We start from the raw sequence: 26647 nt of genomic DNA on the forward strand, positions 1-26647 counted from the left end.
CAATTTGCTTGGTAAACACATGGTATATTAACAGCATGTGAAATTCTGGGAAATTTCCATTTCCCCTTTTTTCTCAAAGACACTTTTTTCCAAGAGGCCCGTTTTTATCCACCATCATTTTCAGAAGCATACTTAACATGTCAGGAGTCTTGTGACCTCTCCAAATGGTCTCTATTTCCTCCTAAGTATATTTCAGTCGTCTTTGTAGTTGGTTGGTCTGTCTAATTTTAATTATGCTTCCACTGGGCGTGGGGCTTCTCATATCAGCTTTCTGCTCTGTGTAGTTACTCATTGAGTCAGATTTTCAATCCACAAACTCAGAGCAAATTAAGTCATTGGGAGGTTACATTAAAGCTTCTGGGATAGTAGAGGCTATTTTATGCGCTAAAGCCGTAATTACCAAATGTTCCTTAGTGCTCTGAGGAAAAAATTGCTGTGTTTTTCATGTTATTTAATTTGCTTCGAGGAAGTTAAGTAAAGGGAAAATTTGAGCTAATATGAACAAATGGGTAATCTTAGATCTTACCTGGGCTAAGATCAATACTGTTGCCTAACTGAGTGAGCATGTACAGGAAATGTGCTTAAAGATACAAGCCTGGCTCTCTGAACACGGAAATGCTTTATTTTCCTCTCTCAGGAAAATAACCTAAGGAGAAATTCTGTTTCCTCCTCATGACTTCTTTTTCTTGAGGAAGATTGGCCCTGAGCTAACATCTGTTGCCAATCTTCCTCTTTTTCTTTTTTCTCCCCAAAGCCCCAGTACATAGTTGCATATCCTAGTTGTAGGTCCTTCTAGTTCTTCTATGTGGGACGCCACCTCAGCATGGCTTGATGAGCGGTGAGCAGGTCGGCACCCAGGATCCGAACCAGTGAACACTGGGCCGCCAAAGCGAAACATGCAAACTTAACTGCTATGCCACCAGGAGGGTCCCTCATGACTTCTCTCAAAGTTAATTTTTCGCTTTATACACCAAATAATAGTTAAAACATGCATGTATTTTTAAATCTCAGGTTACCAAATATCAGGCATAGAAATCCCTTGTTTACGGTATAGTCTTGAAACACATTCACCACTTTAAACTTAGAAAGTCCAGGGCCGGCCCCGTGGCTTAGCAGTTAAGTGCGCACGCTCCGCTGCTGGCGGCCCGGGGTTCGGATCCTGGGCGCGAACCAACACACTGCTTCTCCAGCCATGCTGAGGCCGTGTCCCACATACAGCAACTAGAAGGATGTGCAACTATGACATACAACTATCCACTAGGGCTTTGGGGGAAAATAAATAAATAAATAAAATCTTAAAAAATTATAAAATAAAATAAACTTAGAAAGTCCATATTTATCAAGATAAAAGAGAGGTCCTTTAATGACTTTATAAATTACCCTTTCCCATTCCATCATAATCACCACTAAATCCCGAAACATTCAAGGGAATTCCTGACAATCAATTCCTTTGAAATAATCTGAACAGAATGGAATATTCCACAAATATTTGTGGAGTGTTTACTATATGCTAGGCACTGGGCCAAACAATGGAGATAACATGGTGACTAAAAGAGACATTGTCCTTACTTTCACGACATTTACAATCCAGCTGGGGTGATTGATATAACAGGTCTACATATAATAAATGTCTAATCAAAACTCTGAGGATTTTGATCCCAATAATATACTGAATTCATTCTGGTCAAGGTCACTGCTGACCTTCATATGGCTAAATCCAATGGTCAGTTTTCGGCCAATCTTAGCCTCTCAGAAGCATTTGATACAGTTGATCACACTCTCCTTTTCTAAACATTTCTTTGATTGATTTCCAATCTCATGGTATGACTCCTAAATTTATTTACGACTCCTAAATTCATGTTTTCAGCCCCAGCCATTTTTCTAAATTTGACACTTCTGTGTCTAACTGCCTACTGAACGTCCCCTCTCGGATATGTAAAAGTATCTCAGACTAAATATGTTCTGAACTAAACTCTGAATTCCCTTCTCTACTCTGCACGAATCTACTGCTCCCCTAGTGTTCACTATTTTATTTAATGGAACCCATATCCATTCAGTTGATCAGGCCAAAAATCTTGGAATTGTTCAGAACTTTTCTTTCTTTCATACTCCTCATTCAACTTACCAGAAAATCCTGTTGGATTTATAGTTATGCGCCACATAACGATATTTTGGTCAAGGACAGACTGCATATACGACAGTGGCCCCATAAGATTAGTACTATATAGCTTAAGTGTGTAGTAGGCTATGCCATCTAGGTTTGTGTAAGTACAATTTATGATGTTCGCACAGGGACGAAATCACCTAATGATGCATTTCTCAGTATGTATCCCTGTCATTAATGACACACGACTGTGTTTTCAACCTATATCACAATTTTACCATCTCCCACCACCTTCATCACTACTATCTTAGTTCAAGACACAATTTTCTATCATCTGGATCATTCTAGAAGATTCCCAACTGATATCTTTGATTCTACTCTTTTGTTCTATTCTTTATACAGCAGTCAGAGAGAGCCTTTTAAAACATAAGTCTGATCATGTCATTTCCTTGTGTATATCCTTTCAATGGTTTCCCATTATACTTAGAGTAAAATCCTTACCATGGCATATAAGGCTCTCCATGATCTGGTCTTTGCCTGCCTCTCCACTTGCCTTCCCTCCTACCCTTCTTGCTATTCCTTAAGTTTGCTCTGTACATTCCCACTTTGGGGCCTTGGCATTTGTGTCTCTCTGCCTACAATGTTGTTCACCTAGATATTACAATGGCTCAGACAGGACTTCCCTTACTACTAACCTACTAAAACAACACTCCCTCCCCAGCCCTTTCTCTCTATCCTCTTGACTTGCTTTATTTTCTTTCTAGTTCTTGTCACCCCCTGACATTGTGTTTGTGTGTTTATTAGTTTATTGTGTCTCTCCTATTGGAATGTGGTTCAAGAGCACAGGAAATTTTGTCTCATTCACTCTTGTATCCCCAATGCCTAGAACAATGAGTGCCTGGCACGTTGTAAGTACTCTTCAAATATAGGTTAGAAAAATGAATGTGAAGATAGTAAAAAGGAAAATTACAGGGGATAAGATATACATGGACATAACTTAGATTGGGGTATCAGTGAACACAGCGAAGGAAGCAAATATGCATCTGAGTGACATCTACAAATAGAGAAGACAGCTGCACAAATGTGGATAACAGAGTTCTCTAGCAAGTTCTCAAGCAAGTTGCACACCCCTCCTTACGAGCTCACCCATTGGTGGTAGGCATAAAAGTTCTATTGAAGAAAATGTTTTGGGGGGTTTTTTTTTTGGTGAGGAAGGTTAGCCCTGAGCTAACATCTGTTGCCAATCCTCCTCTTTTTGCCCCTCTTCCTGTACTTTATATGTGGGTCATCTGCCACAGCATGGCTTGATGAGAGGTGCGTAGGTCTGCACCCGGGATCCAAACCTGCAAACCCCGGGCCGCTGAAGTGGAGCGTGAGAACTTAATCAGTACGTCACTGAGGCAGCCTGAAGAAAAATGTTTTTCATGTATAGTTCGATTTTGCTTTTTCCCCGAGAAATGTGACCAGCAATATCTCATTTATCTGTGTAAAAGATCTGTTAGGTAGTTGTACAAGATAGATGAAAGGAATAATACCAGTTTTGTCTTAGTAAAAAACTGGTGAAAGAGAGAGAAGTCTTGTGAAGTACCAAGCATGATAGTGGTAGAGCTAGACATGTAATTGACCCTCCTAACTTATACTGATCTCTGCTTCCAGGACCTGAGATGGGGGGGGGGGAGAAGTTTCTGCATGTCTATGCAGAGTGGATATGTTTTCTCTTATATCTTGTCAACCCAAACCACCACCTGTAATTCTCATCATGACTCCCCTGCACTCTGCAGCGTAGGATGTAGGAAAGGTGAAGGAGGAAAGAGTAGGTGCTCTATAAATACTTGTTGAATTAATAAACTAGTTGGTAAAAGAAAAGAGGGCAAGAAAGAAGGTTTTGTTTTATGTATTCACATGTACAGACACACAGGTACAATTCCTAATGATTTGGGCCTCTGTGAAGAGAAGGAATTTAATTAATAGCATAAAAAGAATTGAAATTGATGAAATTGGAATGTGAAATTGAACAGAGAATTTATCTCCATTTCTCTGGCTTCTGTGTTTTTACTCTCAGTGACCTCTTAACTACCAGATAGTTCTTATTCACGTCAAAGTATCTTTTCTTCAAAATTATAAAGAACTATGTCTGCCAGGTACAACTTTATTGATATATCAGATTTAATTGTGTAACTTATATTTTCCCACTCCAGTCCAGGCATACAGTAAGATCAAAAGGACAGTAACAAACAGTATCAATTTCACTTGGTCCTGAGAATTCCTTAATCCTGTCCAATTAGGTGTAGGCAGTCCACAGAGGTTGTTCTTTAATGTGCTCACAAATGTGATGCCCCTGGCTACAGCACAGCATCTGACATTTCTTCCCTTTCTGCTCCTGACATGGGCCTTGTGGGTGCTGGGCCCTCAGGCTGTTGATTTCCGAGCTTTTTGAGCTTCTCTATGGTAATTTCTCTGTGATTCTTCCATATTTCGCTCCCAACTCTTCCAACACTTGTCTTCTGGTCTCTTTTCCCCATTTCTGATGCACAATATCCTCTGCTCTTTCTTTTCTGACCTGCTGGAGTACAGTGGTTCTTATTTGCAGTGTCTGGACATCACATTTATGTGATAACCTGCTATGACACAAGAGCCAGGATAATGTGTTTGAGAAATTAACTCTGCCTTGTTTCCTACTTATCAGGAAAGAATGAGGGGTTATGGAAGATAATGTCAAATGGCTGCTAAAAAGCCATTCCCAAACCTCTTGTCCATTTATGCCTATACAGGCTGAAAAGCAAGATGCTTGCTTTCCCATCTTTCCTGGCATCTAGAGATGGTCCTGGGACCCAATTCTGGCTCATGGGACACAACCAGAGCCTGCTAGTCAAGGGAGAAGGCATTCTGAGAAAGATTCTGCTTCCCTGAAGAAAGAAAACAGAAGAGGCCAGTGTTGCCTCTCCCCCCTCTACCCCCTTCTTTCTCTCTTGAATGCAGAATGGGTGGCTAGATCTGCTGTGCTATCTTGTAACCATAAGAGAAAGGTCAGGAGAATCACAGACACATTGACCCTGACATCACTGACTTAGAGAACCAAGGCCAGCACTTAACTTCTTGTTAAGTGAGAAAAATAAACCTCTATCTTCCAAATGACTGTGGGTGGTTTTCCTATTGCTTATGGGTGAATCCAAGTCTAACCAACACACCATAGCCTCACCACCACACCATAGCCCCTTTTAAAAAGCCCAGACCTTTGTAAATTGAAGAAAAGGGCTTCTTGGTCACCATGGAAGAGCTAAAATGTTTTTATTTTTTAATGTAGGCTAATTGAAGAATAGAGATTAATTGTTGAAGAAAAGGAAGGAATCTAATCTGGGGGAAGAAAGAGAGCCCCAAGACTGGGAAGGATGGGAAGTATTAGATTCTACAAATAATGGGGCCTTGAGTGGCTCCTATACAGTGCATCAGAGGGGAAGGACCTCAGATGGGTGTTATCTGTATCACCAACTGCTGCAGTCCTGAGGGCAGAGGTAGGGTCCTCTGTAGCTGAGTGTGGGGTCAGTAGAGATCTTTGTGAAGGGTATCTCTCTACATGCCCAATGCAGCAATGTTTGGAGACTGAGGAACAATTGACAACGGCATCATGTGTAGTAGAAGGAACAAGTGTTGCTCCGGTAACTACGTAGACTAAGGACAAGGCCTCCTATTTACCTACAGACTTTGACATTTTTGTGCAATCTAATTGTGGATGGAGACAGGATAGCAATAATGCCTGATATTGGACGTTTTGTCTGTCCTAATAGAGGATTAAGCTAGATTTAATTTTTTAACCTGTCCATGTCTTTGTATTTAAAGTGAGTTTCTTGTAGACAATGTATTCTTGGGTACTGTTTTTTTACCCAATCTTTTAATTTTATTCGAATGACAATTTTTGTCATTTAATTGTTGTGTTTAGACCTTTTGCATTTAATATAATTATTGATATAGTTGGATTAAAATCTACTATCTTGTAGCTGTTTTGTTTTTTCCATCTCTTTCTGCCTTCTTTTGGATTATTTGAGTATTTTTTATGACTTCATTTTATCTCTACTATTGGCTTACTGTTTATACCTCATTTTCAAAAAATGTTAGTGCTTACCCTACAGTTCAAAATATACATCTTTAATTCATCACGGTCCACCTTCAAATAATATTATAGTACTTCATATATTGTGTAAGGACTTTACAACAGTATATTTCCAACTCTATCCTTCCATCCTTTGTGCTATGGTTATCATACATTATACTTTTACATATGCTATAAAAACAAAATATATTGATACAATTGATTTTTGTTTTAAATAATGAATTATCTTTTAGTGCAGTTAAAAATAAAGAAAAGAAATAATTTTATAATTACTTTCATTTCAGCCGGAATTCTTCATTTCTTTGTGCAGATTGAGGTATGGAACAGTATATTTCTTTCTAAAGTTAAAGAAAACATTTTCTTAAAATTGTATAAGGAAAATAATTTACGTTATCAAAGAGACTGTTCCTCAAGGTCCATAGAAGATAAGAATTGATATCAGAGTTTCTCCTTTTCAATAGGTACGTATATTTAATGGTTTAATGCACGGTTGACCATTTTTCCTCTTTGGCAGAAATTTTTTGTATTTTTGTACTTGTATATATAGTCATGACATTTACATTGAAGTATTTATATAAAGTTCAAACTTTGAGACTCTTTTAGACTGTATGTCATCATTACTACCACTAACTGAATGTAAAAATGATGCAAAACATGTGTTTGACTATTTTGATTAGATCTTCATTTGTGGCCTATTTACATGTTGGTACCAAATTCCATGAAAATAGCATATGTATTAAACTAAAAGTCAGTTAAATAGGGCAGAAGCATTTTAAGAGTTCTGAAATCTACTGTTAGACATTAGCAGCTGAGATATTTCAACATTATTTCTAGATTTATGGCACTTATTTTTTGAACAGCTACCAAAAAGTACAGCATGAGGAAGATGCAATGGTACTTCTCAAGGAGACCCAAAAGTATATTATAATCAGCCACTGTGTTCCTCAATTCTCTGGCAGATGGCAGATTCATTGCTTTGGAACATATTTTAGATAGAAAGTAAATAGCTCCTTACAGACTTTATTGATAATGGTACAGTGTTTGCAAATATATAATTCACATTCCTTTACATTTTACATTACATCTATGTCCTGAATTAATGGCTCTATATCTGCCCAGGTGTAAGTGAATTTTTGTTTGTTTCTATTTTGGAGGATATGAGTCAATGAGGCCAAAGTCATACACCCAATTCTCATAAGGTCCATGTTCCAAGTTTTGCTTCCTGAGCCCAGTCAGCAGTCTTATCCAATCACTACTTCTAAAAATGTCTTAGTCAGTTTAGGCTGCTATAACAGAATACCATAGGCTGGGTGGCTTATAAATAATAGAAATTTATTTCTCACAGTTCTAGAGGTTTAAAGTTTAAGACCCGGGTGCCAGCATGGTCGGGTTCTGGTGAGAGCCCTCTTCTGGGCTGCAGAGGCTGCCTTCTCACTGCGTCCTCACATGACAGAGAGCAGAGAGATGAGGCAAGCTGCCTCGTGACTCTTATAAGGGCACTAATCCCATTCATGAGAGTTCTACCCTCATGACTTCATCTAATTCTAATTACCTTCCAAAGGCCCTACCTCCTAATACCATCACATCAGGGGGTAGGGTTTCAACATATGAGTTTTGGGGGGACACAAACATTCAGTCCATAACCAAAAAAAAACAACCCTGAAAACCTACAGATATGAGGTCAGGAGGCAAGTAACTTGTTCTTGCGTATAAAGATTAGCAGTGCCATAATACTGTCCAAAAAAACAGCTATGACTTACACAAATAACAGGGCTACCTGTTCACTCCAGCCCAGCGCATACGGAAATTTCCAGTTGGTTCTTTCCATCCCACCTTGGGAGAGGAATACACCACTTCTACCACAGGGCATCCAAAGGTGAGGCTCACTAGTGTATGAAGATGCTGCAGGGTAGGCTCCGGGCAGGAGCAGGCAGAGGGAGGGCTGGGTAGGATGTCGGAGCACTGATAGCTGGGGGGCAAGCAGCTCTGTATTCGGTCTGCTTTCACAGGCTGAAAGTGTCCTTCTTTCCTGATCTTTCCAAACCTAGTTTCTACACTCTTTCCCCTGCCTGCCCCAGCCAGAGTCTTATGTAGGCTCTGGGAGATAAAGCTTCCACAGCTTCCTTCTTTGAGCTTTTGTTTCTGCTCACAAAGTGGGTAACTCATGGCTATCATAGTGCTCTGAGAAAGAGAAATAGTGTCCTCCCAGTACCAATGAGAGGATGGAAGGGAAGGGGGAGAAACCAGAAAGCAACAGATTAATTTCTGGAGATATAACCCTGCCATGTTCATATACGATCCTCAGGGCCATATTTTTTAGACATGCACTGTGGTATTTATATAACCTCATGCCTGGATTTCCCTTTTCCCTCCCTGTGGCTTCCTCTACCTTCCTCATTAACATACTTAAGTCTGTTGGTTTAAAAAAAAAAAAAAACTCTTGATTTTGCATCCCTCACAAGTTACTGCCTAATCTTATTTCTTCCCTTTAGATCCAAGTCTCTTGAAATAATGTCTACACCAATGCCTTCAAGTCAGGGTACAGGTACCCCTAGAAGTGTGCCAAGATTTAAAAGGGACTGTAGTTGAAGGGTAGGTTGTGCAGGTCACACATAATAAATCCACTCCAACCTTCCTATCTCCCTAAACCTTTCAATTCCCTCCTTCACATCATGTCAGGAAAACTCTGGCATCTCAAACTCAATGTCATAGGGCACCAATCAGTCTAAGTTTCAGTAAATCCATCGAGTAAGCTACTAGATGCTCCCACAGATGCATGAGCTAACACATGAAATCTGGAATCTTTAGTAATTGCACCAATATCAATTCATTTGGCCCATTTTTATATTCTGCCCTCTGTAGTCTAACATCTTTAGAATCCATTTCCGTACATATTCCCCAGTTTCTGCTGATACATATTCACAAAATCTTGCAATTCTTTTGGTGTGTAATCTGTTACCTCCCACAGTTATTTTGGCCCTCTGAAGCAGGATGAGATTTGACCATAGTTACAGGTGTGGTGAAAACAGGGTGATTGTGGTGGGTCTTGAGAAGAAAGAACATCCCCCTGCAAGTCATATGCCTGAAGTGAGATTATCACTGGGAATCTAGTAATCTCAGACAAGAGGGAAAGCTACTTCCACTGGTAAGTGAAGGTTAGGGTGTCTCAGGGGTCTGAGATTCTGACTTTCATGTGAATCCAACTAGATGTTCTTATCTCAAGTTTCAGGGTGTCATAATGTCCCAGTCAATGTCCTGACTTTCACATGAGATACTTAGTGAGGTTGTGAATTTAAACTGATGTTATAATTCTTCATCGCACGCAATTGTGTTTTATGTTTGATTTTCAACAACATTGGCCCTGTAGCTACAAGAAATGAGATTCTTTTAAGGATATCATAGTTCTGTGGTTCTAAGACCATGATTTTAGTTAAGAGTTGTAGGACCTGAGACTGTCATTTTCTTTCTCTAAGCACTCCAATACACTTAGAAGAGTCTGTAATTGTCAAATACAGCAGCTACGTGGGCTTCCACAACTCTTACTTAATTGGCAATTAATTAACCGTAGATGATAGTTTAATTGTAATGTTGCTGCATTCCGTGCATTACTAGCATCTCATTTCCCATTGACAAGAGGCTCAACACTTCATCCAATCCCCAAAATCCATCTTTTCAGGTCTGTGTCCTGGAGCCACACCAGCTATGAATTCTATAGCAGTCAGAGTCCAGTCAGGAGACAGAAATCACACCAGTAATTAGAACAGGAGAGATTTCAAATAAAGAATTGGTAACTGATAAAAGAAAGTTACCCACTAAAAAGGATACAAGAGGACTCTAAAATATCCATAAGTAGCAAGTGCAAAAAAAGAAGCTACTGCCTGTAAACTAAGAAAGAGTGAATAATGTAGGAACAAGGGACTTCTTAGCAAAACAGATCAGACCTCTTCAAAGAGGGCATGGCTACCACAGAAATACGCAGCCTGCCCATGTGAATAAGCTTGCAAGAGGGTCTGGGCCAGAGCTGGCTGTAGAAGTGACTCACCATTGCCAAAATGGATTAGTGGAGAAGAGCTGGTCAATAGAAACAGGGCAAAGAAGGGTAGATTTGGAGCTGAAAGACAATAAATTGATTGATGGCACTTTTAAAGATAAACACATTCCTATATTTATCGCATTCTCATGGTTTGCTGCAAGATAAGCTGTAACAATTTTTAAGGCATCTTTTGCTATCGCATTGTCTTATATTCAAAAATTCAAATTGACAAGTAAAAATGACAAAACAATCCCATATTACAGTTCTATGCAGGAGTGATCATCCACCAGCATCTGATAATTAATATCTTTCCTCGTTATTCTTTTTCTTAAAAAAACTGAGTTAGATCATGAAACCTGGGACCTAGAGAGAAGATGTGTCCACCTTAAAGAGAAAGAAGATTTTATATCCAAAAATGGCATGGGGAAATAGTGTTTAATAATCAGTATTGTAGTGGTTTAAAAATATGCCCTCCAATTATTTGACACTCCTCCCTTCAAAAGGTGGAGCTTAATTCCCCTTTCCTCTAGTATGGGCTTGAATTGATCTTTTTTAAAACTAGAATATGATAGGAATGAGAGTGGATGATTTCCCACAAAAAGTTACAGAAAGTATTGCCACTTCCACCCTGCTGTTTGGCTCCCTTGCTCTGAGGGAGTGACTGTCAGGAGGATACTCACCCGTGGAAAGTCCCCACGAGAAGAACTCCAGCCAACAACCAGTACCAACTTGCCAACCATGAGGGTGAGCCACCTTGGGAGCAGATCCTCCAGCTCCCATCAAGCCTTCAGATGAAGCTGCAGCCCCTGATATAATCTTGACTGCCACCCCATGAGAGACCCTGAGCTAGAACCACTCTGAGTTCCTGACCCACAGAAACTGTGGAGAGAATAAATATTTATGGTTATTTTAAGCCACTAAATTTTGGGATAATTTGTTATACAGCAATAGATAAGTAATACAAGTAAATATTGTAGGGCCGTGAGGGCATTTTACTCTGTGAGAGGCAACTTACTGGGCAGGTGTGAGAATCGATCACATACTCAACGTGTTACCCAAAGTATGAAATATAAATGTGGCCAAAACACACTCATGCACACAGTCTTCCTCCTGTCTGAAATTGTTCATAGTTTTATTTCATTATGATTTGTTATGTATAGTTTAAACATTTATTTACATAGTAAGAGGAAAAGTCATTCCCTTCTCAATTGAACAGTTTCAGTTTCATGAACATTCAGGCAAAATGCTTTTTTTGTGATTGAAAAGACGCTTTTGTTTCATATCAGTTTTCATTTCCTATTTGGGAATGCTCTTAAATGTGGGATAAGCTAAAAACTGCGGCAATGAGGATGTGAGGTAAGCGCTCAGTTCTTTCTATTTCTTTCTCCTGTCTAAGTTGGCATATGGCTTTTAAGAAGCCTTATTACATTTCAGCCTTAAGCCCTGAGTGTTAATTCTGGGACTGAGTTTGTTGATATGCCGTGGAAGAGAAATGCCAGTCTCTGGAGGAGAGAAGGAAAGAAGGGAAGAAAGTGATATCTATTCCTTTGGGGGAGGGAGGCTCAGGGTTTGCATACAGGGCTGTCTGGAGAGAGTGTGGCTCTAACTTAATGGCCCAGGGTTATCAGCTGCCTCGAACTGGCTCTTTTCTTTTCTGAAGGGCCTGAATGTCACCAGCCTAGGGACCCTCAATGTGGCTCACTGTGGCTCCATTATTTTCTGACAGGCTTTTCTTCCTCTCCTGATTTTATCCTAGGTCAAAAATATAAGGCACAGAGTATATTGACCCTTAGCCACTGGATGCAAGTCTCCATCACTATCTTCTGCCTCCATTGGTCACTGTAAATAAATATGTATATACACCTTTTTAATACACAAACTTGATCCGTATTTTCAACTTTAAAAAATTCATTTTTAAGGGGAGGACTAGGTAAGCCTGTACTGAAAGCCCCAGCTGAGATTGGCATGTATGTAGCAAGGATTAGGCTTGGAGTTAACCAGTTGTTCTGAAGCCAGAATATATGGTGGTTGCACACATGTGTGTGAGTGAGGGGCATGGTGCATGGGATGAACCAGAGAATATGCTCTGAAGAGTTGGAGCCCAGGGTGATTGAGCAACAAAAAAGTATCTGGCTAGATCTGGTTCACTTCTATTCACTGAAAAATTGCTCAATGTGTTAGAGAACATGGAAGAAGCAAGCCTCTTCTGAGTCTATAGCCACTGCTCACAGAGTCTTCACTCCCATCAACAGTCTCTCTAGTTATCCCTTTACGTCCAGCCCCAAGTGGACAGCAATTTCAATTATACCCACGAGAGTTCAGAATAAGGAACTGCCCTTCAGAATAGCCAAGAAAGGGAACCCAAAGGCTGGAGCTCTGATGTTGAAGTGATATATAGACCTGTGATTCTTATTTCTCACAACCAGTTACTAGATCCTATGCATTTTCTAGCTTCCCTGGGCCGCAGAAGACGTTGTTTGCCTATAAACACCTTAGAGATGACCAGACTATTTACCTTTAAGTTTGTGAAGAGCTCAGTCCACAACTCACAACCATAAGAAATAGCTATGCCTGCAGATTGCCAGTGGCCTTTCTTTCTATTTGCACCTATGTTCTCCTTGGGAAATAAGAGAAAAGATCTCATTGCTTATTGGGAAAAATGTATCTCCTATCTCCAATTCCTCTGGTCACAGCAACTTTGTCATCTCCTCCTTACCAACAGCTGCTTCACTTCCCATCACCAATAAGGCCTATTGTCCTTGGGCTGCAGGCCCTCGGCTGCTGTCGTCATTGGATTCACCATGAGGAGATGCCATGTCACCACCCATCACCTAGGCTGCCACTGTCTCTGCCATCGGTTCTACTGTGATTACACCTACCACTACCTCCTCAGTCACCATTGCCTCGGCCACCATCTTCTCTGCCACCACCTCCTCAGCAGCAGCCACAGCCCTGCCATAGGTTGGCCCGTCGTCAGCCTGCACTGTCACCTCCACAGTCTTCACTGTCTGTTGTCTATTTTTTCCCTGAATAATAGAAAAGTAGAATGACCTCTCTGTCCCTTTTCCAAGACAAAGATGAGGCTATTCAAGTTTGAGGATTTTTCTTGCACTGGTTGATTACATTTCTGCATAGGGAATGGACTATTTATTAAAAGTAAAGTACATACTGAAAACTCTTGGATCACAAACAAGGCAGTTTGGAATAATAATAATTTTGATGAAATTGATCTATACTGCAAAGTCAAATTATCTATTAGATTCTTCTGAAGCATTGACTCTTTTCAGCTAAAAAGATTTGAAGCAGACTGTGCAAAGGTGGAGGTGGATCTGCCAACACTGGGGCTGCCATAGACTCAGTCTTGACAAATGGTGTTTCTTTACTAAATGCCTTCAAGGGGTGAGAGAGGCTGAGCACCACTCCAGGGCCCAGGCTTCAGTCATAGCCAAAATGAAAAATCTTTTGCTTTAAATACTTAATCAATGAAGAATAATTTATAAAGCTCTGCTGGGAAAAAAAAAAAAAAAGAAATAGCTGATTAGAAGCGCATCATGCAGGGGCAGGACATATCAATGGATGGATCTCAAAATAGATTACACAAATAGGAGTGCCATTGTTTCTTTGGGCATCCTCCTCCATATGTCAGCATATAAAAGTCCTTTGTTTTGGGCTGGTCAGTTTCACAAGAAAAAAATCCCGCAATCTCTGGTCTAAAGGGTACGCTATAGGGCCAGTCGCAGTGGCCTAGTGATTAAGTTCGGTGCACTCTGCTTTGGTGGCCTGGGTTCCATTCCTGGGCACAGACCTACACCACTTGTCCATCAGTGGTCATTCAGTGGTGGCAGCTCACATACAAAAAGAGGAAGATTGGCAGCAGATGTTAGCTCACGGCAAATCTTCCTCAGCAAAAAATAAATTAATTAATTAAAATAAAGAGTATAATATAAACCTGCCTCTCAGAACTCTGGGAGATCTCACTAATTATTAATAAGACTTTAATTTAACACCCCTAGAACCTGCCCTTTTTGGTCTGGTGGAGGCTTGCCTCCACTTTCAGCTCTGCCTAGTGTTCCAGAGTTCAAAGTCTCTGGTTCAATTTCTCCAGAGAGTGAATTTTGCTCCAGTTTTCTATAGAGGTGAGAAAGGGGTCATAGGGTAGAGGAGGAAATCTGGGTGTACTAACCGTTCCTTTCAACCAACTCTCCTGTTTCAGCTCATCCCTATACTTCTGCCTTCAAAGGTTGCTGAAGACTATATGCCTGAATCTTTCTGAGCTGAAGGGCAGAAAATATTCTGCTTTTTGTTACCTTCTCCCTGTAGGCACTTAGGTGATTTTAGTGAGTTTTGAGGAGAAAAGAGAGAAGTGTTTTTTTTGTTCCATCATACTTAACCAAAATCTCTCTTATCTTTTTCTGTACTTCACTTTTTAAATTTTCATTTTTAGTCTATCAAATATTTATTTTGATGTGTGAAGGGAGATGAGGATATAAGCTGAATTTCACTCTGTACCAGAGCTAGCCAAAGATCCATCATTTATTCAATATCCTTTCCTTCCCTCCCGTTTGTGACACACAAGGGAGTAGAGTATACTCTGCCTTTAGAAATCAGAAATGGTACCACAAAATTTATAACATTTTCTATGGGTCTTCAATGATCAGGTAAGTAGAGATGTGTGGAGGGAAGTTATTGAGGCATAGGAAATGATGTGTGGGACTGCATGGAGATATGAAAATAGATGAGAAGTGAAAAATGAGGCTGATAAGAAGACATTGGGCCAGATCTTAAAGGGCATTTTATGCCAAATAAAAAAAATTGAACTTTATGTATAGGACCACCATGTCATAATACAATAAGCTAAGTCTAACATTTTAAGAGATACACAGAAACCATCTCATTACCAATTGTTTAAGTGGCCTCATGGTGGTCCCCTTTTCATATATTTGACAAGTAATTTCTTCAGCTTTTACTCTTCCAAGCACATTTCTTTATGATTCCATCAATGCCTTATGCCTCTATGGTTTTTACTTCTTTTTGAATATGAATAATTCACTACTGAAGAGTTACTCATGTCACATATGCTAAATAAGCTCTTCACACATCCCTGGGTGACTGGGAAACTACACGTGTACACAAAGGAGATCCAAGAGAGTTCAGTAGGAAGCACAAGCCAAGGGACTCTTGATAGGTGGCTATGCTTCAAATGGACTACCCAACCACCACACAAATGGATCAGCAGGGAATGGAAGCCATATAGGCTTAGGGTGTTTGAAAACAACCTCTGCCCAAATCACTGGCTGACTACTAGGCTGTGCAGATACAAAAGTAGACCTTAGGAATTTACAGTGAAAGAAATAAAAATTACAACTAAAATCTCAGCAGATATATCAGCAGCTGCATACTGTGGGGAAGACAAATTCTGCAGTTCAAGTACAGGAAAGCTACCAAAAAAAGAAAAAAACACCCTCAAAATTCATGGTTGCTACAACATGTTAGCTAAAATGTCCAATTTTCTACAAAAAATTGTGAGATATGCAAAGAAACATGAAAGTATGACCCATACTTTGGGAAAAAAATGCATTCAGTAGAAACTGACTTTTAGTGAGCCCAGATATTTGATTTATCAGGAAAAGACTTCAAAGTAGCCATTTTAAATAAGTTCAAATAATTAAAGGAAAATATTATGACAATGATTCAACAAACTGAGGATGTCAATGGAGAAATATAAATGATAAAAAAAGGAGATTTTAGAGTTGAAAAATATCACACTGAAATTTTTTAAAAATCACTAGATGCACTCAATAGCAGATTTGAGATGTCAGAAGGAGGCATCAGTGAACTTGAAATAGAGCAATAGAAATTTTTCAGTCTAACAACAGAGTGAAAAAAAGACTGAGGGAAAATGAACAGAATCTCGAAGACCTCTGAGACATCAAACATATAATAGGAATCCTAGAAAGAGATGAGAGATAAAATGGGGCAGAAAAACACATTCAAAGAAATAATGGCCAAAAACTTCTCAAATTTGATTAAAAAAACCTAAATCTACAGAACTAAGAAGTTTAAATAATCCTAAGTGAGATAAACGCAAAGATATCCACACCTAGACAAGAGAAAATCTTGAAAGAAGGAAGAAGAAATAGATAAGATTTTCTCTTTGTCTTTGTCTAGGTGTGAATATTTTGTGACACACTTTAGATTCAAAGATTCAAATAGATTGAAAGTAAAAAGATGGAAAAAGATACATAATACAAACTATATGGTAGCTGGACTAGACATATCAGTCAAAATATACTTTAGGAAAAATATTTTTCAAGACCAAGAGAGGCATTTCATAGTGATAAAAAGGGTCAATACACCAGGAAGATTTAACAATTGTAAATGGATGACACCTAAAAACAGCCCCAAAATACATGAAGCAAAAACTGACAGAATTGAAAGGAGTACGAGACAATTCAACAATTGTACTTGGAGATTTCAGTACTCCTCTCATAGTAATTGATAGAGCAACTAGACAGAAAATTAGTAAAGATATAGAAGACATGAACAGAACCATCAGCCAACTTGGTCTTATTGGTGTATATTGAATATTTTATTTTCAAAGAGCAGAATACATGTTTTCAAACACACATGGAACATTCTCTAGTAGAGTCCATATGCTAGGATATAAGACAAATCTCAATAAATTGAAAATGATTGAAATCATACAACCTATATTCTCTGACCTCAATGGAATCAAATTATAAATTAACAAGAGAAAGATGTTTAGAGAATCTCCAATATTTGGAAATTAAGCAACACACTTTTAAATAACCATAAGTCAAAGAAGAAATCATGAAGAAAATTAGAATATATATGGAACTGAATAAATATGAAAATACAATATGTCAAAATTTATGGGATACAGTTAAGTTAGAGCTTAGAGGGAAATTTATGGCTTTATATGCTTCTATTAAAAAGATCTAAAATCTATAATGTAAATTTTCACCTTAAGAAGCTAGAAAAAGAAGAGAAAATCAAACCTATAGTAAATAGAAGGAAGGAAATAATAAAGATCAGAGAAGAAATAAATAAAATAGAAAACAGAGAAACGGTAGGAAAAAAATCAATAAAACCAAAACTAGGTTCTTTGATAAGATCAACAAAATTGATAAACTTTCAGCTAGACTGACCAAGGGAAAAAAAGAGAAGACACAAATTACCTAACCAGGAGTGAGAAAGACCTGACAGAAATTAAAAGGAATATTATAAACAACTTCATGCCAACAAAATTGTCTCAAGAAGAAACAGAAAATTTAAAGAGATCTATATCAAGTAAAGAAATGGAATTTTAATTAAGAACTTTTCCACAAGGAAAATCCCAGACCCAGAAGGCTCCACTGTTGAATTCTATTAAACATTACAGTAGAAATATTATCAGTCCTACAAGAACTCTTTCAGAAAGTAGAGGAGGAAGGAACATTTCCCCAAACCATTTTATGAAGCCAGCATTATCCTGATTCCAAAGCTACATCATAAGAAAACTACAGACTAATATCCCTCATGAACATAAACACAAAACTCCTTAATAGAATATTAGCAAATAGAATCCAGCAACATCTAAATGAGATTATACATCACAACCAAGAAGAATTTATCCCAGGAAAGGAAAATTCTTTAACATTCAAAAACCAATTAATGAAACACATTATGTTAATAGAATAAAGGACAAAATTCATGTAATCATTTCAATAGACACAGAAAAAGCAATTGGCAAAATCCAACACCCTTTCATGATAAAAACTCCAGCAAATTAGGACTAGAAGTGAACATCCTTAATTTGATGAATGGCATTTATAAAATACCTACAGCTAACGTGAAACTTACTGGTGAAAGACTGAATGCTTTCCCCCTAAAATCCATAGGTTTATTGGAAGGAAGGAAGGATAAAAAGAAAGGAAAAGGAAGATAGAAAGAGTAAGAAAGGCCAGAAATAGAAAGAAGTCTTTTTAGACTGATACAATTCCTTGAAATAGTGATGGATAAGGTCGTTTGAGAGAGAGAAACAGCCATAACCTTTGTAACCAAAAGTTCTGTCCTGACACTGGGAAAGACAGCATGGTAGATATGAAGGGGAAAGTGGGGAGGGAAGTGATGGGTAAATGACTCAAAGAAATTTTCATGTGCACATTTGTCCTTTTCCATGTGGAAGCCAGACTCTATGTATGTTTTCATCTTTACGGTAGCTGTTACAAGGAGAAATTACACCAATTCTGTGCTAACAAGTGTCGTCTTACATCACATTTTGTACTGGAACATGCTCAGCACTGTTATTGATGATACTGCATTTGAACCTACTCATGGTAAGCAAGTGAACCTTCTCATCTGAGTTTTGGCTTAGGAATACTCTTTTTTGATGAAGGATGTATTTTTTTTGGAAGAGGGTAAGACCACCTGATACATACCATGAGAAGGGTTAGTAGATCTTTTATAACAGGTATTCTTGGAATCTCTCAAATCAACATTTTAATCAGGGTCCTGGGTGATAAAACAGCCCAGCAATTTACATGCCCAGCTGACACTAAGCAGCAGACTAGGCCAACGCTACGTTAGATGGAATCTGAGTTCATAACGAGCTCGTTGAATTGGAGAACTAGTCATAAAGGGAAATAATGTGGTGGATACTTTCCTGGAGAGGTGAATACTAGCACAAATACAAAACGTGGCAGAAGCGTTGGGTGGTTCCTGTACAGAAACACAGTTCAACAGTTCAAGTCAGTATCCTCTCTCACAGTCCATCTTGTTCATCAGCCTAACTCAACTATTGTTGCAGGGAGTGTTGGAATTACTCTTAACTAATCTCGAAATTTTAGTTCCAGCACTACTGTTAAAACCACTACACCAGAGTCCTAAAGCTACTCCTTCCTTTTTTCATTTACTCCCATCCACCATGTGAAGCAGGTAAACACCTGGAGCTGGTTTAGTGTAAACATTGACATGATGAGAGCCTCTTGCAAGAGCTTTTAATGCGACGAAGCCTTACACCCACATAGAGAGGGTTTGTTTTTTTTTAATATTTTTTAACAGTCATATTTATTTATTTATTTGTGTGTGTGAGTGTGTGTGTGTGTGTGTGAGGAGGATTGGCCCTGAGCTAACATCTGCCAATCCTCCTCTTTTTGCTGAGGAAGACTGGCCCTGGGCTAACATCCATGCCCATCTTCCTGCACTTTATATGGGACGCCGCCACAGCATGGCTTGACAAGTTGTTCGTCGGTGCACGTCCGGGATCCGAACCGGCGAACCCCAGGCCGCCGCAGCAGAGTGCGCGCACTTAACCGCTTGCGCCACCAGGCCAGCCCCATTAACAGTTTTATTAAGGTGTAATTGACATATAAAAAAGCCTGCAGGTGTTTAATGTATACAATTTGGTGAGTTTGGACATATGAATACACCCATGATATCATCACCATAATCAAGGTAATAAACATATTCATCACGTCCAAAAAAAACCCAGTACACCAATCATTACTTTTTCAAATAATATCTATTCAAGAGACCTGTACAGTGGTAATAATGGTAGCTAACATTTACTGAGTACTTACAATGTACCAGGCCCTGTTCTATGTGCTTTACAGGTATTAATTAATTAAACTATTACAATAGCCATAGAAGTAGTTACCATTATTTCTTCCCATATTCCATATGGGGAAACTAAGGGACAAAGTGGATAGGTAATTTGCCAATAGTTAACTAGCTAGTAAGCAGCAGAGCTAGGATTTGAATCCAACAGCCTGCCTCCAGAGACTATGTGCTTGACTTCCATGCAATCCGGCCTCTAGAAGCTCAGTTGTTTGGTATAAAAACTATAGCCAGGGCTCCAGAATTCTTTGTTCAGGGGTTTTAACCCTTTTCAGAAAAGAAGCTTGGAGTGGGAAACGTAGAAACTATGGTAAAACATTGCTCCTCTTTTCTTGTTGGTGAGCAGGACTGTTTGTATGTGTGTTTGTTTTTAAATGGTACAACTAAAACGGTCAGATCCAGTCAGTGTACTCCCATGAAGTGGGGAGGTCCCGCCCTGAGTGATGAGTTGTCTGAGAGAACCTAGTGGAAATGGTAACTGAATTGTAAAGTATTTGGGCTCAGAATATGTCACTGTTCTCTCTCTGCTCAGTGGCTTAGCTGAGAACAGGAGGCCATCCTCAAATAGGAAATTGGATTGTCCAAAAGAGGATGTATGTTTTCAAAGAGAAATAGAGAAGGTGTCAGCTCCTCATCATTTGAGGGAGACAAAATCTAGGGGACAGTCGCCGCCCAAGCTACATGAGACAAGCCCAGATGTTGGCTTCAGTAAAATGAGGAAACTGTGCTATGTTACACCCAGAAGGTAAACCCAGCCCTAACCACCCACTTGAGACAAACCCAAGCAGAAAGGAAGAGCAAAAGTAGGATTTCCAAGGGCCGGAGGCCTGAAGACGAACGGGAGCACTTGTGCTGAATACAGATGCCTGAAGCTCAGGGGCAGAACCCTTGTAGATCAGGGAGGGAAATGCTTTTCTACTTAGAAAGACAGAGAAACAAAGCTGAGCCAAGAGTCAGGGGGCTGTGTGAAGGGAAATCAGTTGAGCCCCAACATGGAACTGACAATCAGAGAGCTGATCCCAGAGAAGAGACACGAAAGCAAGTTCCAGAAGCAACCAAAAATCCTTCCTGAGATTCCACCAGAGATCACTTGTTCCAGAGTAACGTTTTTGTGCCAGAAATCCGAGGAGCTCAGTCTAGCCTCCACCCTATCAGGCCAGACAGGGTGGAAGCCAGGACAAAGAACTGGAGCTGAGTTCCGCAAACTGTGCCAGTCTAACCAGGCTATAGCTGGACTTTGGTGAGATTAGGATAAAAAATCTGGATTTTGTAAACCTATCCATTTCACTGCTCTCATATTTGCTTTCTTTCCCTTCAGTTTTTCCTTTGTTTTGTTTTGTTTTTAAGTTCTAACTAAGTCCCAGCTGAACCAAGAGAAAAACTGATTTCCCACACCTAAATCGGGATAAATAATGGAAATGTTCCAGAGGCAGATATGGTGGCTGTAGAGTCAGGGGATCTGAGGCGGAGAGAAAAGTGAGGCAGTAGGATGGGGAAGAGTTCTGAACAGCGGGGCACACTAATACTTTCCTTCCTGGGGATTTTTACCTTATCTTTATGCTTTTCCTTGAAGTCTGTGCTTGCACAGCAGCCTTGGGCGTGAGGTGAAAGAGGCTTTGTGACTTCTCATTGTCAGGGCAGGAGGAACAAATAAAGGATTGTCTCCATGGAGTTGTGGAATGTTTATTATCCTAAAGAAAAGCATTTGTCTTCTCTCACAGGGAAATCCTATCACCTTACCTTAGAACGGCCCTGAAGTAAGTAGTCTTCAATGCCTTTATCTATTTTTTTCCAGCTTTATTGAGATATAATTGACATGACGTTGTGTAAGTTTAAGGTGTACAGCATGATGATGTGATATACATATATATTGCGAAATGATTACCACATTAAGGTTAGTGCCTTTAATGTAAGGGAAAACAAGAAGCACAGGAAGGTTTGGTGACCTGTCTGTGGGCACCCATCCAGGGGCAGTGGCTAAGTTCAAAAGCAACACTCACATCTATTCAGACCCTTAAATGACCATGAAACCAAACCCTCTTCTTACCTGATCCCAACCCTGGTTCCTGCCCTGTCTTTTCCTCCTCTTACCTTTCCCGAGAGTGGGATCTTGGAGGCGACAGCCCTGAATACAGCATCAGGGCTCAACCCCAGAGATGAGAAATGGAACACGTTGACAAACATTGGTGTGAACTCCTATTACAGTCCCTCGGTATCTGCAGGGGATTGGTTCCAGGACCCCAACGGATACCAAAATCTGAGGTTGCTCAAGTCTGTTATATAAGATGGTGTGGTATTTGCATATAACCTACACGTATCCTTCCATATACTTTAAATCATCTCTAGATTACTTATAATACCTAATACAATAGATGCTATGTAAATAGTTGTTATACTGTATTGTTTAGGAAATAATGACAAGAACAAAAAGTCTGTACGTGTTCAGTACAGATACAACCATCGTAGGCCTTTCGATCTACAGCTGGTTGAATCCGAGGATGCGGAACCTGTGGATACCAAGTGTGGACCGTATGTTTAAGAGCTTTGAGAAAGCCAGGGAAGGTAGATGCAACCCAGCTTGCCTGCCAGCTCACCCTGTCTTGCTGACAGAGTACCTAGATATCCTTTGGGGGCACACAGCTGCTTTCACAACTTTGAAATTGCCCAGACATTGAGGGACTTTAAAAAAGTTAATTCCTGCTTTTTAAAAAAATTCATTTTCCTCCTTTATGTTAAGATTTTATACATCGTCTTTCCTTAATCTCTTTTGTAGAATGTGAGCAAATAAAGTACGATTTAACAAAACTTCATCATTATGTTTTGTGACTAATATGTAAATAATTTACAATACTACTTCCTGTCTGTCTCTTTACTTTCTATTTTTGATACTCTCTTTTCAAAATAGGTTTCCAAAGTGAATTTAGAAACTGAATGTCTTTGTCTTCCTATTTTTATTGTTCTCCTTTGTAGTCTAGTCTATAATATACTCACACCCAAACCAAAAGAAAACACACATAAATTTATATAACATAATTTCTGAGCTGATGTTATCATTTTCTATAAACCCACAATTAGAGATTTGTAAAAATGTAGTTTAACAGGTTTAGAGTCTAACTGACAGAATAGTTCCTATTTCTTATCACAGAACTGGAGGATTTTGTGATTAAAATGCAAAAAGAAATTTCGGCAAAAGAACTATATGACCCTAGTAGTATAGAAGTTAAACGGTAGAAAGAAGACCAAAGGACCCAGAGAAATCTTCATCTCCGGAAGATCGAAGCTAGCATAGGAATTGTATGAGAGTTTATTCCTAAATGAAATCAGTTTCCTTTTTGTTTTAAGTTTACAAAATTTTACAACAGTATCACTAACTCTGTGTGCTGCAGGTTGTTATCTTATGTTTTACTAAATATGACTTCCTTTAAATAATAGAAAATTCTTATTTTAGTGAAATCTAAAATGATTCATTGTCAAATCAAAGAATGGAGGTGTCTCCACCAAAGATAAATGTAGCTGATTTTATAATTTTTCCTAAGGCAATAAGGTTTTACACATTTCCTCTATGTACAAGCAGTGGAAACTTACCAATTACATGTGAACCTTGCAAATTTTATCAAATGTTTGTTTATTAAACAAATGAATTGTTGTTTTAGACAAGTAGAGAGATTTTTAGGCTCAGACTTTTGATAAATGGCAGAAGCCCATGTAACTGCTGAGGACCAGTCTAACAGGAACTGGCAACAATAACAAACAAAACAATGAAGGTCCGTTATCTTAGAGTTCACAGAAGAATGGCTTGGCACCCAGCCAGATGTATAATCAGTCTATTTTAGTGTTTATCACACAAACCAATGGATTTTTCCAAATAATGGTAAATTAGGTGTGGCTCTTTTCTTTCTTTTTTTAAAAAAGGATTTCCTGACAATCTGTCTAGAAGTTGTGATAATATCTTTGTATATTTTCATAAAATGGTACATTATGCACCTATGATAACAAACAATGGGTCTTTGGTATCAGCTTTTTGATTCTGGGTGTTTGGGGAATTTTATTTTCAATGGTTCTCTTTTGACTTTGTTAGTCTGGATCAAGGCTGACTTTACATTAGTCCAAATCTCTTAAAATATATGGTTGATGATGCCCCATTACAATAAATAAGGAGAGCCACGTTGTCTATTCAGCAGCCTGGCCTCCACTCATTCAAATAGGAGCACAGAGCAGAGACAGCACTACTACTCAAACACCACCTACAATGCAGGTATAACTTGAGGGTCACACACATGTCTTTGAAACCCAATATCTGTATATATTAGCACATTGCAGCAATTGCTGCTAACTAACCTCCCTCATTGTCACAGTATACCAAAACTAAAATTTTAAATTATTGGTTGTGAAAATTTGAGGTTGGTCATCAACCTCAAATCACTTAAGGTTGTATTTATTATTGAAGTTGCCATAAAGAAGTCAAAAATTTTGTTTTTAATATTAATGAGAAAATTCTTCATTTTTATTAATTGGAGATATTATAAATCCATTGAAAAATTTACAAATAAAATTAAAATGTGACTTACTCTTGTATGTATTTGGTGCACATTTTAAAATTATATTAAAGTAATTGCTCAACTTAAATAATGCTCAAAGTGTTTAAAAATCCAACCTCCATTAACAAAACACTCAGCAAAATATGAATGGGAAGGAACTTCCTCAGTCTCATAAAGGGCAACTATGAAAAACCTACAGCTAACATCATACATAATGGTAAAGACTGAATGCTTTTCCCTTAACATTGTGAATGAGGCAAGGATGTCTGTTTTTACTACTTCTATTCAAGATTGTACTGGAGGTCTTAGGCTGTGCAATAAAGCAAGAAAAAGAAATAAAAGCCACACAGATTGGAAAGGAAGAGGTAAAGCTGTCTTTATTTGCAGGCAACATGATCACCTATAGAAAGTCTTATAGAATTACAAAAGAGCTACTAGAACTAATAATTGAGTGTAGCAATGTTGCAGGATACAAGATTAATATATAAAAATCAATTATATTTCTACATACTAGTGAACAACAATCTCGTGAACAACAATCTCAACTTGAAATTTTAAAAAGCACTCGCATTTATAATAGCATCAAAAAATATACAATATTTAAAGACAAATGTGACCAAACATGTTAAGAACTATACCTTGAAAACTATAAAATATTGTTGAAAGAAATTGGAAAAGACAAAAAAATTGAGACATGCAGTGCGTTCATAAATTAGAAGACTCAGTATCGTTAAAATATCAATTCTTCTCAAATTGATCTGTAGATTCAGTGAAATCTCAATCAAAATTTTAGCATTCTTTTTTTGTATTGATTCATAAACTGATTCTAAAATTCATCTGAATATATAAAGTACCTGAAATAGTCAAAACAATTTTGAAAACAAAAAATAAAGTTGATAGACATATACTACCTGGTTTTAAAATTTCTGCAAACCTACAGTAATCAAAGTCATGTGGAATTGGCCCAAAAAAGCCATTTATATCAGTGGAATGGAAAAAAGAGTCCAGAAATAGATTCAATTGGTTTTCTACAAAGGTACCAAGACAATTCAATGAGGAAGGGAAAATGTTTTCAATAAATAGTACTGGAAAAATACCCCCAAAAATGAACCTCAAAAGTTACTCCACATAGTATGCAAAAATTAACTTGAAATGTATTATAGACCCAAATGTAAAAGTTAAAACTATAATAGTTCTAGAAGAAAACACAGGAGAAAATCTTATGGTCTTTGGTTTGTTAAAGAGTTCTTAAATATGACACAAAAAGTATGAAGTGAAAAAGAAAAAATTTAGTAAACTGGACTTCATCAAAATAAAAAACTTTTGCTCTTTAAAAGACACTGCTATGAAAATGAAACAGCAAGCCACAAACTGGGAGAAAATCTTTGCAAAATTTTCATCACCCAAAGGACTTTATTTAGAATATTAAAATATCTCTTATAAACCAATCAAAAGAAAACTCATTAAAAATAGTCAAAATACAAAGACAATACTAAGAAGGAAAACTACAGACCAACATCCCTGATGAACATAGATGCAAAAATCCTCAACAAAATATTGGCAAACCAAATACAGCAATACATTAAAAAGATCATACACCGTGACCAAGTGGGATTTATACCAGGGACACAGGGATGGTTCAACATCTACAAATCAATCAGTGTGATACACCACATTAAAAAACAAGGAATAAAAACCATATGATCATCTCAGTAGGTGCAGAGAATGCATTTGACAAGATCCAGTGTCCATTTATGATAAAAACTCTCAACAAAATGGGTATAGAAGGAAAATACTTTAACATAATAAAGGCCATATACGACAAACCCACAGCCAACATCACACTCAAGGAGGAAAAACTGAAAGCCATCCCTCTGAAAACAGGAACAAGACAAGGGTGCCCACTCTCGCCACTCTTATTCAACACAGTACACAGGAGGTTCTGGCCAGAGCAATTAGGCAAAAAAAAGGAATAAAAGGAATCCTAATAGGCAACGAAGAAGTGAAACTCTCGCTGTTTGCAGATGACATGATCTTATATATAGAAAACCCTAAAGAATCCATTGGAAAACTATTAGAAATAATCAACAACTACAGCAAAGTTGCATGGTACAAAATCAACTCACAGAAATCAGTTGCGTTTCTATATACCAACAATGAACTAACAGAATGAGAACTCAAGAAGAAAATTCCATTTAGAATTGCAACAAAAAGAATAAAATATCTAGGAATAAATTTAACCAAGG

This window comes from Diceros bicornis, chromosome 7 (genome assembly GCF_020826845.1).
Source record: "Diceros bicornis minor isolate mBicDic1 chromosome 7, mDicBic1.mat.cur, whole genome shotgun sequence".
In the NCBI taxonomy this organism is placed as follows: Eukaryota; Metazoa; Chordata; class Mammalia; order Perissodactyla; family Rhinocerotidae; genus Diceros; species Diceros bicornis.